The 14,016-nt window shown below is 46.6% G+C and overlaps 1 long non-coding RNA gene across 1 annotated transcript; it reads right to left on the bottom strand.

Annotated features, from left to right (window-relative positions):
- Window positions 1-6: 6 nt before the first annotated feature.
- Window positions 7-4,458, bottom strand: LOC132017175 (uncharacterized). The gene is made up of 3 exons (XR_009404190.1): window positions 4,243-4,458; window positions 522-559; window positions 7-181 (listed from the first exon to the last, which is right to left on the bottom strand). It is a non-coding gene; the product is annotated as an uncharacterized LOC132017175 (long non-coding RNA).
- Window positions 4,459-14,016: the final 9,558 nt, after the last annotated feature.

The following is a 14,016-nucleotide window of genomic DNA, read 5'->3' as shown; positions in this document are numbered from 1 at the left end:
TGGGACTCCAGAATCAAAATCAGATTGATTGACTCAATACAGTCAGGGAGGACATTCCTCAGGAGTCACAGAATGCTGGTTGCCATGAGGGAGGAGTCTTTTACAAAGTCTGGGCTCTCACAGAAGGAGTCTGAAGCACGTGTATGGAAAGCAGAGGTCAGTTCTGGATTAGAAGCTCTTTCTGAGGGGAAATGAGTAGAAGCAGGGATTAACCAGGACTTGGGCTCTGCCTTATTCAGTTCTGGCTGCTTCAACAAATGATGACAGACTGGGTGGCTGAAACAGCAAAACATGTACTATTCCTTGCAGTTCTAGAGGCTGAGAAGTCCAAAAGCAAGATCCTGGGATATCTGATATCTATCAAGAGACTACTTCATTATCTATAGATGCCCATATTCCTGTTGTAGCCTTGCATGGCTGACAGCTGGCAGAACAATCTCTCAGGTCTTTTCTCAGAAGTGCTTTTATCTCATTCACAAGGGTTCCAATCTCATGACCTCATCACCTCTCAAAGCCCATACCTCCTGATGGCACTCCTTGAGGGTTAGGGCTTCAACATCTGAATTGGGACAAGATACAAACATTCAGTCCATTAGCAAGTGTTGTCATGAGGACAACATAGCTTATCAACTGGGTATCCCCAGGAATCCATGGGACTAGCAAAGCAGAATCTGGGGGCATCACTGGTAGGAAAGCAGGAGTTCCTCAAGAGAGAGTCCTCATAGCATTTTACAGAGACAGCATAACCCTTGAGAAACAATAGTTTCCGTGACTCATACAGCAGCCTTGATCTATGCCTGTCCTCCCTGCTGGATTCACAACAAACCTGCTTCCTTCTTTTCCAGTACAAATGGATTTCCACTCTCTGAATCCTGACGAATTTTTGCTCTTTTGCAGTTAGTAGGTTGACCCTCAGGATTCTGCATGTCTGGATTTGCAATCGTGGAAACTGCCAAAGGTCTAGGGACCTGCATGGCAGAACCCGGCCTCTACCACTATTGCCCAAGGTAGGGACTCTGGTCCCTTGAGCGTCCTGTGCTGCTGTCAAAGGTCTGTGTGCATTGGCTTGTTGTTTTTTTTAAAAAAATGTAATTGCTTATACGTGTGTTTGATCATGCTCAAGTGGCCTTTCTGTGGAAACAGTGGAAACAGTGGCCAAGCTACACCTAGAAGTCACTGAAGAAAGTTCTAAGAACTCCTGGTTGGTATGAGGCTAGAGAGAGAGAGAAAGAGATAACAGAAATCTGCCTCTCTGCATTTTGCAAGTCCCTGGGCAAAATCCGTTGGCTGTGCACTCCCCACACAGAGATTCCAGGCAGGGAGGCCCTCCTGAGCCTCATCTCCCTGGGTTCCTCCTCCAGGAGCAATCCCTAGTTTGAGACCAGGGTTAGGGAAGAAAGAGCAGCAAAACAGGGTCCAGAAGGAAGAACTGCCACAGACCATGGAGCACCAGAGGGCCAGGCTGGTACCTGCTCACTGTTGGGGTACAAATGGGCTCAGCTCAGCAGGTACAGGGGTGCCCTTGGCCCCTCTGGTGGGCTTTGCAGTGCCCCAAACTCAGGAAGAAAAAAGGATGGCTCAGGTGACTTATTTTTGGCTGGGAAGGAGCTGACAGCAATGGAAATGATGTTGGAAAGTTGGAGGGTTTGTCCTTTATATCTCAGCTTTCTCTCCTATCTTCCCTTGCTCTGTAGTGTGTTCTCAAAGAAGTTTTTGGCATGATATTCCTGTTCACTGATTTACTCCTGAGCTGTGTCTTCTCTGCTGTTCAGCTCATCTGGTGAATTCTTTTACTGTAAAACGTATCTTGCCCTCGGGCAAGACCTGAGAAATCCCAGAGATTTCAGCTTGCCACCCAGAAGGAAACCAGGCTATTTGGAATGCTGGAAAGGATTCAGAGTAGGGGAAATTGGCTTGGACATCTGAGACCACCCCCACATTCAGCGGTCCCCTGGACACAAACCCAGACCTGGATACTGATCCTGAACCATGCTCTCAACTCAGACCCCTGTGATCCTCACCACAGTGCTTTCATATCAGTGCAGCCATGCCCATAGGCACAAACTCTTAAGCCTAGATTCTTTCCTGAGATGTCTGTCCCCAACGGCCTGGCTCCAAAGCCTCAGAGATTGGGGACAGTGAGGAACACCATAGGACTCACCCTGCCACCCCGAAAGAAACCATGCCATTTGGAACTCCAGAAAGGATTCAAAGGAACTAAAATCTGCATTCGCACCTCTGGACACCCCCATATTCATCAGGCCCCTGGATGCAAACCTGGAGCTTGACACTCACCCTGAACCAATCCCTCAACTGCCACACCCCCCCCCCCCAGAAAGATGGACAGAGTGCTGGCAGATCTGGCCTGCCATGTGGTGGGCCCTAACCATAACCTTTGGTTTGGTTCTCAGGATTCTGACCCCAAAGGCCTTGCAGTAGGTGCCCTACAATTTGGGGACACCTGGGCAATCCCAGAGGAATCAGCCTGCTGCCCAGAAGGAAGCTGTGCCATTTGGAACTCCGGAAAGGATTCAGAGGAGCAGAAATCTGCATGCCCAGCTGAGGACACACCCGCACAGAGCTGACTCCTGGACACAAAGCCAGAGCCAGACACTCACCCTCACCTACACTGTCAACTCAGCCACCCAGACAGCTCTCCGTGGGGTCTTCAGGTCAGTCCTGCCATGTCCCTGGTCCCTAACACTAACCCTTGGATGGGTTCTGTAATGATCTCCTCATTTCAGGTTATGTGGTGGTTCTGCAGGACATTGTCCTGGTGTGGGGTCAAACACACTGAAGCATCCCGTGTGAAGTGGCAAACGTGCTAAAGAAATGACGGCTGGGGAATCTGAGTGTGGAGACAGCACGTGTTTGTGCTGCTATAACAAGCTGACTGCACTTTGAAATCACCGCAGAGGAAATGACTCTTCCAAACATCCATGTTAGCACGACGACATGGAAGCAGAGAGGACATCAGATTTTGGGATGGAGGCCAAGCCCTCCCAGATCCAGGTCACCCAACATGGAGAGGACACATGTTAGCAAGAGACTCGTGGGAGGATTAAATCATGGGCCCCTGTAACTCAGGGGCAGTAGAAGCAGTGGATTTGGAATTCCAATTTTCCACAACGTTCCACCACAAGCTGGTTAGAACTGTGCAAAAGCAGGAAGGGAAGCCCCAGTAAAGTGTACTGGGGATGCCAGAAGGGGAGGCTGGAAGGGGGCGCCTGGTGCTCAGTGCCCATTACAGACCCCACATTGCAATCCCCCACAGGAGAGACTCACCAATTCCAGGCCCCACAGGGGAAGCTGGAGGTTCATCTGACGTTTTGTAGGAGCTTTGCAGCTCAGCTGGTGAGAATTCTCCATCACCCTGCCTTTCTCCAGGGGACTTTCCTTCCAAGCACCCTTCCCAACTTCTTTCTCCTCCATGAAATAATGTTCCTCTCCTTTGTTTCTCGCACTTGCCTATGATGGGACCGTAGCTTGCTCAGCCCAGACTGCCATTCTCTGCTCTTCCCAAATAAACCCATGCTGCTGGTCAAATAACTGGCAGATGGAGTTTAAGGCAAATCGAACTAAAAAATTCAAGAACTTGCAAGGAACAAAATCAATATGCACAAATTAGTGGCACTCCTACGTGCTCGGAAGGAACTATCAGAAAGAGACTACGGAGAACGATCTCATTTACACCTGCATCCAAGACAGCAAGATACCCGGGAGGTCCCTGAACCAAGAAGGTGATAGACCTGTCCTCTGACAGCCCTGCAACAATGACCACAGACAGGGAGGGGGACACACGGAGATGGGGAGGCACTGTGCTCAGGGAAGAACCCACACTGGGAAAATACCTACTCTCCCCAAAACCGTCTACAGAGTCCTCACTCTGGCTCCCGAATTTCCGGACTCGGCGCAAGCCTGGAGTGGGTGTGGACACGGGAAGGACCCCGCAGGGCTGAGGTGGGGGGAGCACAAGCACCGAGGCAGGCGGACGCTCCCTGACTGCAGACCATCTGAGGAGCCCCAGGAACCGAATCCGCGAGCACACAAACACAGACGAGGACCGAGGAGCACCCGAGCCCAGAAAGGGGGGACCCCACAGCCCCGCGCACAGCACAGCAGGAGGCCACGTCTCCTCACACAAAACGACGGAAGCCCTAGTGTCTACACAGGGCGCCCTTCCTCTGTGGGGTCCTGAGACCACGAACCCCTTGACAGTCCACTCAGGCGGCTTCTACTCACCTCCTCCAGCGTCTGGTCCTTAGGAGGTTGGACTGCTGTCAGTGTGGGCGCGTCCTCCACAACGGTCCGGTCAGTGTGGATGCAGAGCCACACCCTCCTCAGCTTGTCCTGTCAGGGTGGGAGGTGCCCCACATTCTCCAGAAGTCTCCACAGTGGGTCCTGAAGAGGCGGGGCTCCGGTCCCAGCTGGGGCTGCGCAGCCTGGGCTCAGGGCGGGAGCTGGGGGTCTGGCCCCCTCTGCAGGCGGTGTAAGGCAGTGCAGGACTGTAGGAGCTCACCCTTCAGTGGAAGGTCCTGCTCCCTCCCGGGGTCCAGCTGAAGCCATTTCATTCCAGAAATTCAAGATGCATGGAGCCCAATGAATTGGAAACAATGTGGAATTACAACAGTCCTTGACCCAAACAGTGGAACTGAACATGGCCCTGATGCAGACCCACACTCTGACCTCAACTTGGTCTCAAGCCTGGACCCTACCCTAATCCAAGACCCTAACCCTAGCCCCCAACCCAAACAATGTTCACAAGAATCAAAAGGTAGAAACTGCAAATATCCATCAATGGCAAGTGCATAAGCAAAGTGTGGTGAAGGGTTTGAATTTGGGTTCAGGTTCAGGTTTTAGTCAGAGTTCTAGATCAGGCTTTGGGTTTAGTGTTAGCATGAGGATTTAGAGTTGAGGACAAGGGAACAGAGTTATAGCTTAGGGCTTTAAGTTTATAATTTAGGTTTAAGACTCAGGGCTTATGAGATAAAGTTCAAGGTCAAATTGGGGGTTTGGCTTCATGCTGAGATTTGGGTTCAGGGTTCATGACTTGGAGGTATGGTTTAGGGTTTGGGTTCATGGTTCAGGGCTTGGATCCAGGGCTCAGGTACAGGCTTTGGGTTCCATTTCAGGTTTGGGATTCAGGGTTCTACTTTGGGCTTTAAGGTCAACTTAGGTTTCAGCGTTGTTAGGGGTTAAGGTTAGGTTTAGGGATGACACATTTTCTTCAGTTGTCATCATGGACAAAAAATTTCTATCTGAAGTTTCTAAGTCAGAAATGTATTTCATCTGGGGGCGCCTGGGTGGCTCAGTGTGTTAAGCCTCTGCCTTGGGCTCAGGTCATGATCTCAGGGTCGTGGGATCGAGCCCTTCATCAGGCTCTCTGCTTGGCGGGGAGCCTGCTTCCCCATCTTTCTCTCTGCCTGCTTCTCTGCCTACTTGTGATCTCTGTCCTTCAAATAAATAAAATCTTTTAAAAAGAGAGAGAAATGTATTTCATCTGGGTGTTAGGAGCTGGTTTGGAATTTAGGATCCCAGTAACTCCCCACCAACAGCATTCTGATCCTAGAGTCTCCCAGTCACCCAGAAGTGGCTCTTGTCTTGCTCAAACTTGGCTCTCTGCCCTTGACAGAGAAGGGCAAGTTGGTGCCAAAGTTGGGATTTCACAATGGTAGAGGTGTGAAACCAGATATTGTGGAACGATCATGGAAAATGAGACAAGAGACAAATAACTGGTTGACTCCTGATCTTCCACAAAAACAAAGACCAAGTTTCCAATAGAATCTGATAATGTTCCCTAGGAAGGCCTATGGTACTCATTACCAGTACCAAAAGAGGACCCCTCCTCTGGTTTAAATTAATAATCACAGCAGGATATTTCCTACTTAGTGTCAAAAATAAAATTTTATTTTTTAGCTGTTCCAGTGTACAATTTGTGGAAGCACCAATTTGAATTCATGCTCAAATTCCCATCAACGCAATGCAGGCAACGTTGTAATGCATTGCTTCTTGGAATAACAAGTACAAGGAGGGCTATTAGAAGTAGTAAAAAGTTACCAAATATGAAATTCAGAAAAAGCACCATTTATGGGCACCTAATGTGGATCCCTAACCATAAGATCTAACATATCATCCTATAGATTTCACTTACAAAAATCATCAGTAACAGTAGTCTACTGACCACTGTAACCACCCCACCATTGACCTCTAGGCCTGTAATACACACTCCAACCACTGGAGACACAATTTTCAGCAGCAGAATGGGACTTGCCCAGTCCGGGTGGACCAACTCTTAATGTAAAGCCAAAAAATCCTGCTCCTTGGAAATCCCAGCCATTAGGACACAGTCACAGAAACCATACACAGAACTCAATAAAGGACAGACATCCCATGGGGCGGATGCTGCAGATCACCCCCACTCCCATGAAGTAGCTCTACAGTGGACTCCAGGTCTGTCCTCTTCCCGGGATCACACGTGGCACCACTCCCCACTCAGAACAAAACCGTGAACTGTCCTCATCAGGCCTGTGTGTAGGCTCACAGAAAGACAGACACTTTCTTGAGACATGCCTATCCCAGCAGATGGAGCGTACTGTCTTCCCGACTTCCGTACCAACTAGAGAAGACTTGGAACAAGTCTTGCCAGACTCTATGCAAAGGCATATTCTCCATCTGCAAAATGATGGATGGTGAAACACCACGGATTCCCTGCACCTTCTTGAACCTAGGTAAGTTGGAGCTATAGCTTGCCCAAAGCTATTATCCCCAATCCCCTAAACACACACACTTCTTTTGTGCACTATGGGCCAGTTTCCATCCACTTTGCTCCTTAGCCATTGTCTCTGCAGAGAAATACATCAGTACTGAGGTGCTGGGACTGAGGGGCTAGGTGCTAAGCCAGCACCTTGGACCCACTTACTATTCAGAAATTAATATTCGTTTTATTAACAGATGCATCCCATAAGATCTTGCCACCACAGCCATTAGAAAAGTCATTACAACAGAGGTCCTAACAACATGTGCCAACCTCCATGGCTCCACTCCCTGGCTCCAGGAATTGGTTCATTCATGGGCATGTGACCTGGTCCCAGCCAATGAGGTGGGAGGAACCTTGGGTCTTAGCCTGCAGGGCCAAGGATGGGGTGAACTGCCCAGGCCAGGGGGGTTTTCCATCATGACTGCAGAAGTGGCCTCAGCCAGGCCTGTGCCAGTGCCACAGAGAGCTCAGGAAGCCAGATGCTCCATTACATTGCTGAGGGCTGAATCAGACTTGTCCTGAAGCCCACACATGCTACAACCTCTGTTAACTCAGGAGAACCCTAAATGTGCTCATGGTCTTGGCCTGAACAAGATGACCATCTATGTGGTATATAACCTGAAAGATATACCCACCAGGCAATGGGGACTGTCTCAGCCAAACAATACCTACATGGAATTCAACCACAGACAAACGTCTTGTGGCAAACTTGAGGCCTACAGAGAAAGGCAGGAGAATTCCTGAGGCCTTCATTGTTGGCCAATCTCACTATCATTTTTTTTTCCTTTCAAGTGGAGGGGCCAGGGTTAGGCAGGATATGTCCCAGTGTACTCCCACTCTGCCACTGGAAAAGAAGAGCCCTCTCCCCCATCATCCATCATGTTGCAGATCTGGAGTGTGGGAAACTATCACCCATGGGCCAAATGGGACCCCTCCCTGTATTCTGTCAATAAAGTGTGGCTAGCGCATGAGTTATGGATGGTCTGTGGCTGCTCTCAAGCCACAGTGCAAGAGTGGAGTCATTGTCAGAGACACCACATGGACAGCAAACCTGACAGAAAATTTTTACAGAGACCTTATGGAAAAGTCTGTGTCGATCCCTGGTCTCAAAGGTCCTAGGATCATGTCACTTCTTTGAACAGAGCATAGCGCCTTCTGGGTAAAATGTAATTTCTTCACCCCCAGAGGCAAGGACTTCCATCCTTTTAGCCAGAACTCCATCTCCATCCTCCTCTATTTAAACCGTAAGTGGCACATCTACATGTCTGCAGCCCAACAGGAATTCACTGTACATGATAGTGATGCTCAGAAACAAAGGTGTAAGTGTGAACTTATGAGGTTGAGCGTGTGCTTCCCCTTTGTTAGCCACAGTGTGCAAGGAGGATGTAATACAGTAGCGTGCTTTCTGTCCCACAGGAATGGCAAAAAAATTAACCCTAGCACAACCCTAAACCTACTCCTACCTCAACCCCTGACCCTAACCCTACCCCAAACCCCTAACCTTAACCCCTGACCCTAACCTGTGACCCTAAACCCTGACTGTAAACTTGACCCCTACCCTGACCCTAGGTTGGGTTCAGAAGGGTCTGTTCCCAGAGACCTGACGCCAAAGCCCCAGGGACTAAAGACACCTGAGCAAATCCAGAGGATTCCACCTGCCACTCAGAAGGAAACCAAGCCATTTGAAACTCCAGAAATGGTTCAGAGCAGGAGAAATCTGCATGCCCACCTAAAGCAATCCCCACATTCAGTGCTGGCTGGATTCAAACCGGGAGCCTGACACTCACCCTGACCATGCCCTGAACTCAGCCCTTCAGTAATCTTGCCACACAACTGGCAGATTGAACCTGCCATGATCCTAGGCCCCAACCCTCACCCTAGATTGGCTTTTTAAAGGACCATGACCAGAGGCCTGGCTCCAGATCCCCAGGGAATGGGGACACCTAAGCAAAGCAGAGGGCTCATCCTACAACAAAGTCAGAAATCATGCCTTTTGGAACTGCAGAAAGGATTTAGAGAAGAAATCTGAATGAAATCTTGAACCAATCCCTGCTTATTTATAGTTCCAAACCACACTGAATGCAAAGCCTGAGCCTGATACTCTCCTTAACTCTAGCCCTCAATTCAGACGTCTGTGAAGGTCTCCACATCTAGGCAGATCACACCTTCCATGCTCCTTGGACCACCCCTATCCTAGATTAAGACGTAGGCATAAACGTGAACACAACTTTCTACCAAAAGGACATACAAGAGATCAAAAGACCCATGAAAAAGTGCTCCACATCACTTAGCATCAGGGAAATACAAATCAAAATCCCAATGAGATACCACCTTACAACAGCTGGCATGGCTAAAATTATCAAGGCAGGGAAAACAAATGTTGGTGAGGACGTGGTGAAAGGGGAATCCTCTTACACTGCTGGTGGAAAAGCAAGCTCGTACAGCCACTCTGCCAAATGTTATCAAGTTTCTTCAAGAACTTAAAGATAGAGCTACCGTATGACCCAAAAATTGCACTACTAGGTATTTACCCTGAAGACACAAATTGAATAGAAACTAGTGGCACCTGCTCCCCAATGTTCATTGCAACATTATCCGCTCTAGCCAAAGTATAGAAAGAGCTCATATGTTCATGGACAGATGAATGGATAAAGAAGATGTGGTTCATATCTACAACAGAATATTATTCAGCCATCAGAGAGGATGAAGACTTAGCATCACATCCACCTGGATGGAATTGGAGGGTGTTATGCTGAGCAAAATAAGTCTATCAGAGAAAGACAGTTAGTTGTACATGGGTTCACTCCTATGTGAAATAGAAGAAACACCACAGACGATCAGAGGGGAAGGGAGGGAAAGCTGAATGGGAAGTCATCAGAAAGGGAGAAAAACCGTGAGAGATTCTTCAATACAGAAACAAACTGTTGGGTTTGTTACAGAAACAAATTGAGGGTTGCTGGAGGGGAGGTGGCTAGGGGATGTGGTAACTGGGTGATGGACATTAAGGAGGGCATGGGATGCAAGGAGTACTGGGGGGTGCACACACCTGATCTATTTTTGAACACTACATCTGAAACTAATGATGTAGTCTAAGTTGGCTCATTGAATTTAAGTTAAACAAAAAGAACTCAAGCAAACACTCCTAAAAATCTGTATGGAACCAGCAAAGATACTGAACAGTCAACACAATGCTGAGAAAGGAAAACAAAGCTGAAGGAGTCACAATTCCAGATTTCAAGTTCTACTACAAAGCTGTAGTCATCCTAACAGGATGGTCCTGGCACAAAAATACACACAGAAACCAAGGGAACAGGACAGAAGCTCAGATATAAACCTGCAGTTGTGTGCCCAATTAATCTTCCACAAAGCAGGCAAGAATATCAAAAAGGAAAAAGACAGCCTTTACCACAAACGGTTTTGGAAAAACTGGACAGCCACGAACAAAAGAATGCAGTTACTCTGCTTCCTTACACCATAGAGACAAACAAACGAAAAACAGTTTCAAGACCTCAGTGAAAGATCAGGAACCATAAAAACCCTACAAGAGGGCTCAGACAGTAACTTCTTGACATGGACCAAGCAGCATTTTTCTAGACTGTCTCCTGAGGCAAAGGAAAGAAAAGCAAAAATAACCTACTGAGATTATATAAAAAAATATAAAAAGTTTCCACACAGGAGAACTAGGAAGAAGTAATAATAATAAGACAACCTACTGAAAGGGAGAAGGTATTTACAAATATCCTATGCAATAAAGGGATAGTATCCAGAATATATAGAATGGATACAACTCAACACCACAAAAACAAGTAATCTGGTTAAAAAATAGTCTGAAGACACGGACAGACATTTTTCCGAAGAAGAAATAGAGATGGCCAACGGTCCCATGAAAAGCTGCTTCACCATCACCCAAACTCAGGAAAATACAAACCAGAAGTAAAATGAGATATTACCACATACTGTCAGAATGGTTCCCATCAACAAACAAGGAACAGCAGGTGCTGGGAGGGTGTGGCAAAAGGGGACCTTCGTGCACAGTTGGTGGAACAACAGCCTGCTGCAGCCACTCTTGAAAACAGTATGGAGGGTCCTCAAGGCCTTAAACATAGAGTTTCCCTGGATCCAGCAACAACACTACTGGGTATTTACCTAAAGCACATGAAAACAAGAGCACAAAAGGATACATGCACCCCTTTGTTTCTTCCAGCAATATTTAAAAGATCACAATACAGAAGCAACCAAAGTGTCTGTTGATAAAGTGATAAATGAAATGAGATGCGTACACACACACAGAGGAATATTACTCAGGCAAAAAAAAAATGATGAAATCTTGCCATTTGCAGCCACATGGATGGAACTAGAGAAGATTATCCTAAGTGAAAACAGTCAGTCAGAGAAAGATAATACCATATGATGTCACTCTTGTGTAGAATTGAGGAAACAAACATATACATAAAGGAGAAAAAAGAGACAAACCAAAATACAGATTTTTTTAAAATTTCTTTTCCGTGTAACAGTATTCTTTATTTTTGCACCACACCCAGTGCTCCATGCAATATGTGCCCTCGACCTGGCTCCCCCAACCCCCCCCCCCCCCCCCGGCCCCTACAAAACCCTCAGGTTGTTTTTCAGAGTTCATAGTCTCTCATGGTTCACCTCCCCTTCCAATTCCCTCAACTCACTTCACCTCTCCATCTCCCCTTGTCCTCCATGCTCTTTGTTATGCTCCACAAATAAGTGAAACCTTATGATCATTGACTCTCTCTGCTTGACTATTTCACTCAGCATAATCTCTTCCAGTCCCCTCCATGTTGCTACAAAAGTTGGGTATTCGTCCTTTCTGATGGAGGCATAATCCTTGATAGTGTATATGGACCACATCTTCCTTATCCATTCGTCCGTTGAAGGGCATCTTGGTTCTTTCCACAGTTTGGCGACCGTGGCCATTGCTGCTATAAACATTGGGGTACAGATGGCCCTTCTTTTCACTCCATCTGTATCTTTGGGGTAAATACCAAGTAGTGCAATTGCAGGTCATAGGGAAGCTCTATTTTTAATTTCTTAAAAAATCTCCACACTGTTTTCCAAAGTGGCTGCACCAACTTGCATTCCCACCAACAGTGGAAGAGGGTTCCCCTTTTTCCACATCCTCTCCAACACATGTTGTTTCCTGTCTTGCTAATTTTGGCCATTCTAACTGGTATAAGGTGATATCTCAATGTGGTTTTGAAAGACCCTCACTCCGCACCCAAGAACCAGACACCACATCTCCACTGGATGCAAGTCGCAAGAGGTGATTTATTGTTTACACAGGCGCCTGCGGACGCATCAGCCTCCTGTGGACTGAGCGTGCCGGGCTAAGTTGGGGAGCAGATTATATAGGGCAGGGTTGGGGTGGCGGGAAGCGAGCTTACAGAAGCAGATGCATGGTTACAGGGATCTGATTGGTTAATTTAAATCAAGCATAGTCAGGCATTGGGTTCAAGGCAAGGACACAGCCATTTGTTCTGGCGGACCTTGCCTCAGCACTCTGGAAAGTCCCAGGTACACTCTGTTTCTCATTTGTCTTCCCTTTTGACAGGCCGGTTGACCATAGACATCCTGGTATGTGTTGCCATCCGGCTATGGGGACAATAGGTTACTTAATCAAGCCTTCAGCAAGGGGAGAGGGGGTGCTGTGGGGACATCAGGTTACTTAAACAAGCCTTTAGCAAGGGGAGAGGGGTCTTTCAGTTTTAATTTGAATCTCCCTGATGGTTAGTTATGATGAACATTTTTTCATGTGTCTGAAAGTCATTTGTCTTCATTGGAGAAGTGTCTGTTCATATCTTCTGCCCATTTTTTGATATGATTATCTGTTTTGTGTGTGTTGAGTTTGAGGGGTTCTTTAGAGATCCTGGATATCAACCTTTTGTCTGTACTGTCATTTGCAAATATCTTCTCCCATTCCATGGGTTGCCTCTTTGTTTTCTTGACTGTTTCCTTTGCTGTGCAGATGCTTTTGATATTGATGAATTCCCAAAAGTTTATTTTTGTTTTTGTTTCCTTTGCCTTTGGAGACATAGCTTGAAAGAAGTTTGTGTGGCTGATATCGAAGAGGTTACTGCCTATGTTCTCCTCTAGGATTCTGATGGATTCCTGTCTCATGTTGAGGTCTTTTATCCATTTCAAGTTTATCTTTGTGTACAGTGTAAGAGAATGGTCGAGTTTCATTCTTCTACATAGAGCTGTCCAGTTTTCCCAGCACCATTTATTGAAGAGACTGTCTTTTTTCCACTGTATATTTTTTTCTGCTTTGTCAAAGATTATTTCACCATGGAGTTGTGGGTCCATATCTGGGCTCTCTACTCTGTTCCACTGGTCTATGTGTCTGTTTTTATGCCAGTGCCATGCTGTCTTGGTGATCACAGCTTTGTAGTAAAGCTTGAAATCAGGTAACATGATTCCGCCAGTTTTATTTTTGTTTTTCAACATTTCCTTAGCAATTCGGGGTCTCTTCTGATTCCATACAAATTTTTGAATTATTTGCTCCAGCTCTTTGAAAAATACCGGTGGAATTTTGATTGGAATTGCATTAAAAGTATAGATTGCTCTAGGCAGTATAGACATTTTACCAATGTTTATTCTTCCAATCCAAGAACATGGAATGGTCTTCCCTCTTTTTGTGTTTTCTTCAATTTCTTTCATGAGTGCTCTGTAGTTCCTCGAGTACAGTTCCTTTACCTCTTTGGTTAGGTTTATCCCCAGGTATCTTATGGTTCTTGGTGCTAAAGTAAATGGAATCAATTCTCTAATTTCCCTTTCTGTATTTTCTTGTTAGTGTATAAGAAAGCCACTGTTTCCTGTACATTGACTTGGTATCCTGCCACGTTACTGAATTGCTGTATGAGTTCTAGTAGTTTGGGAGTGGAGTCTTTTGGGTTTTCCATATAAGGAATCATGTCACCTGCAAAGAGAGAGAGTTTGACTTCTTCATTGCCAATTTGGATACCATTCATTTCTCTTTGTTGTCTGATTGCAGTTGCTAGGACTTCTAATACTATGTTGAACAAGAGTGGTGAGAGTGGGCATCTTTTTTTTTTTTTAAGATTTTATTTATTTATTTGATAGAGAGAGATCACAAGTAGGCAGAGAGGCAGGCAGAGAGAGAGAGGAGGAAGCAGGCTCCCCGCTGAGCAGAGAGCCCGATATGGGACTCGATCCCAGGACCCTGAGATCATGACCCGAGCTGAAGGCAGCGGCTTAACCCACTGAGCCACCCA

Source organism: Mustela nigripes, chromosome 5, assembly GCF_022355385.1.
Source record: "Mustela nigripes isolate SB6536 chromosome 5, MUSNIG.SB6536, whole genome shotgun sequence".
Classification (NCBI taxonomy): Eukaryota; Metazoa; Chordata; class Mammalia; order Carnivora; family Mustelidae; genus Mustela; species Mustela nigripes.
The sequence above is the reverse complement of the archived record's forward strand: the minus strand, read 5'-3'. Positions and strand labels throughout refer to the sequence as shown.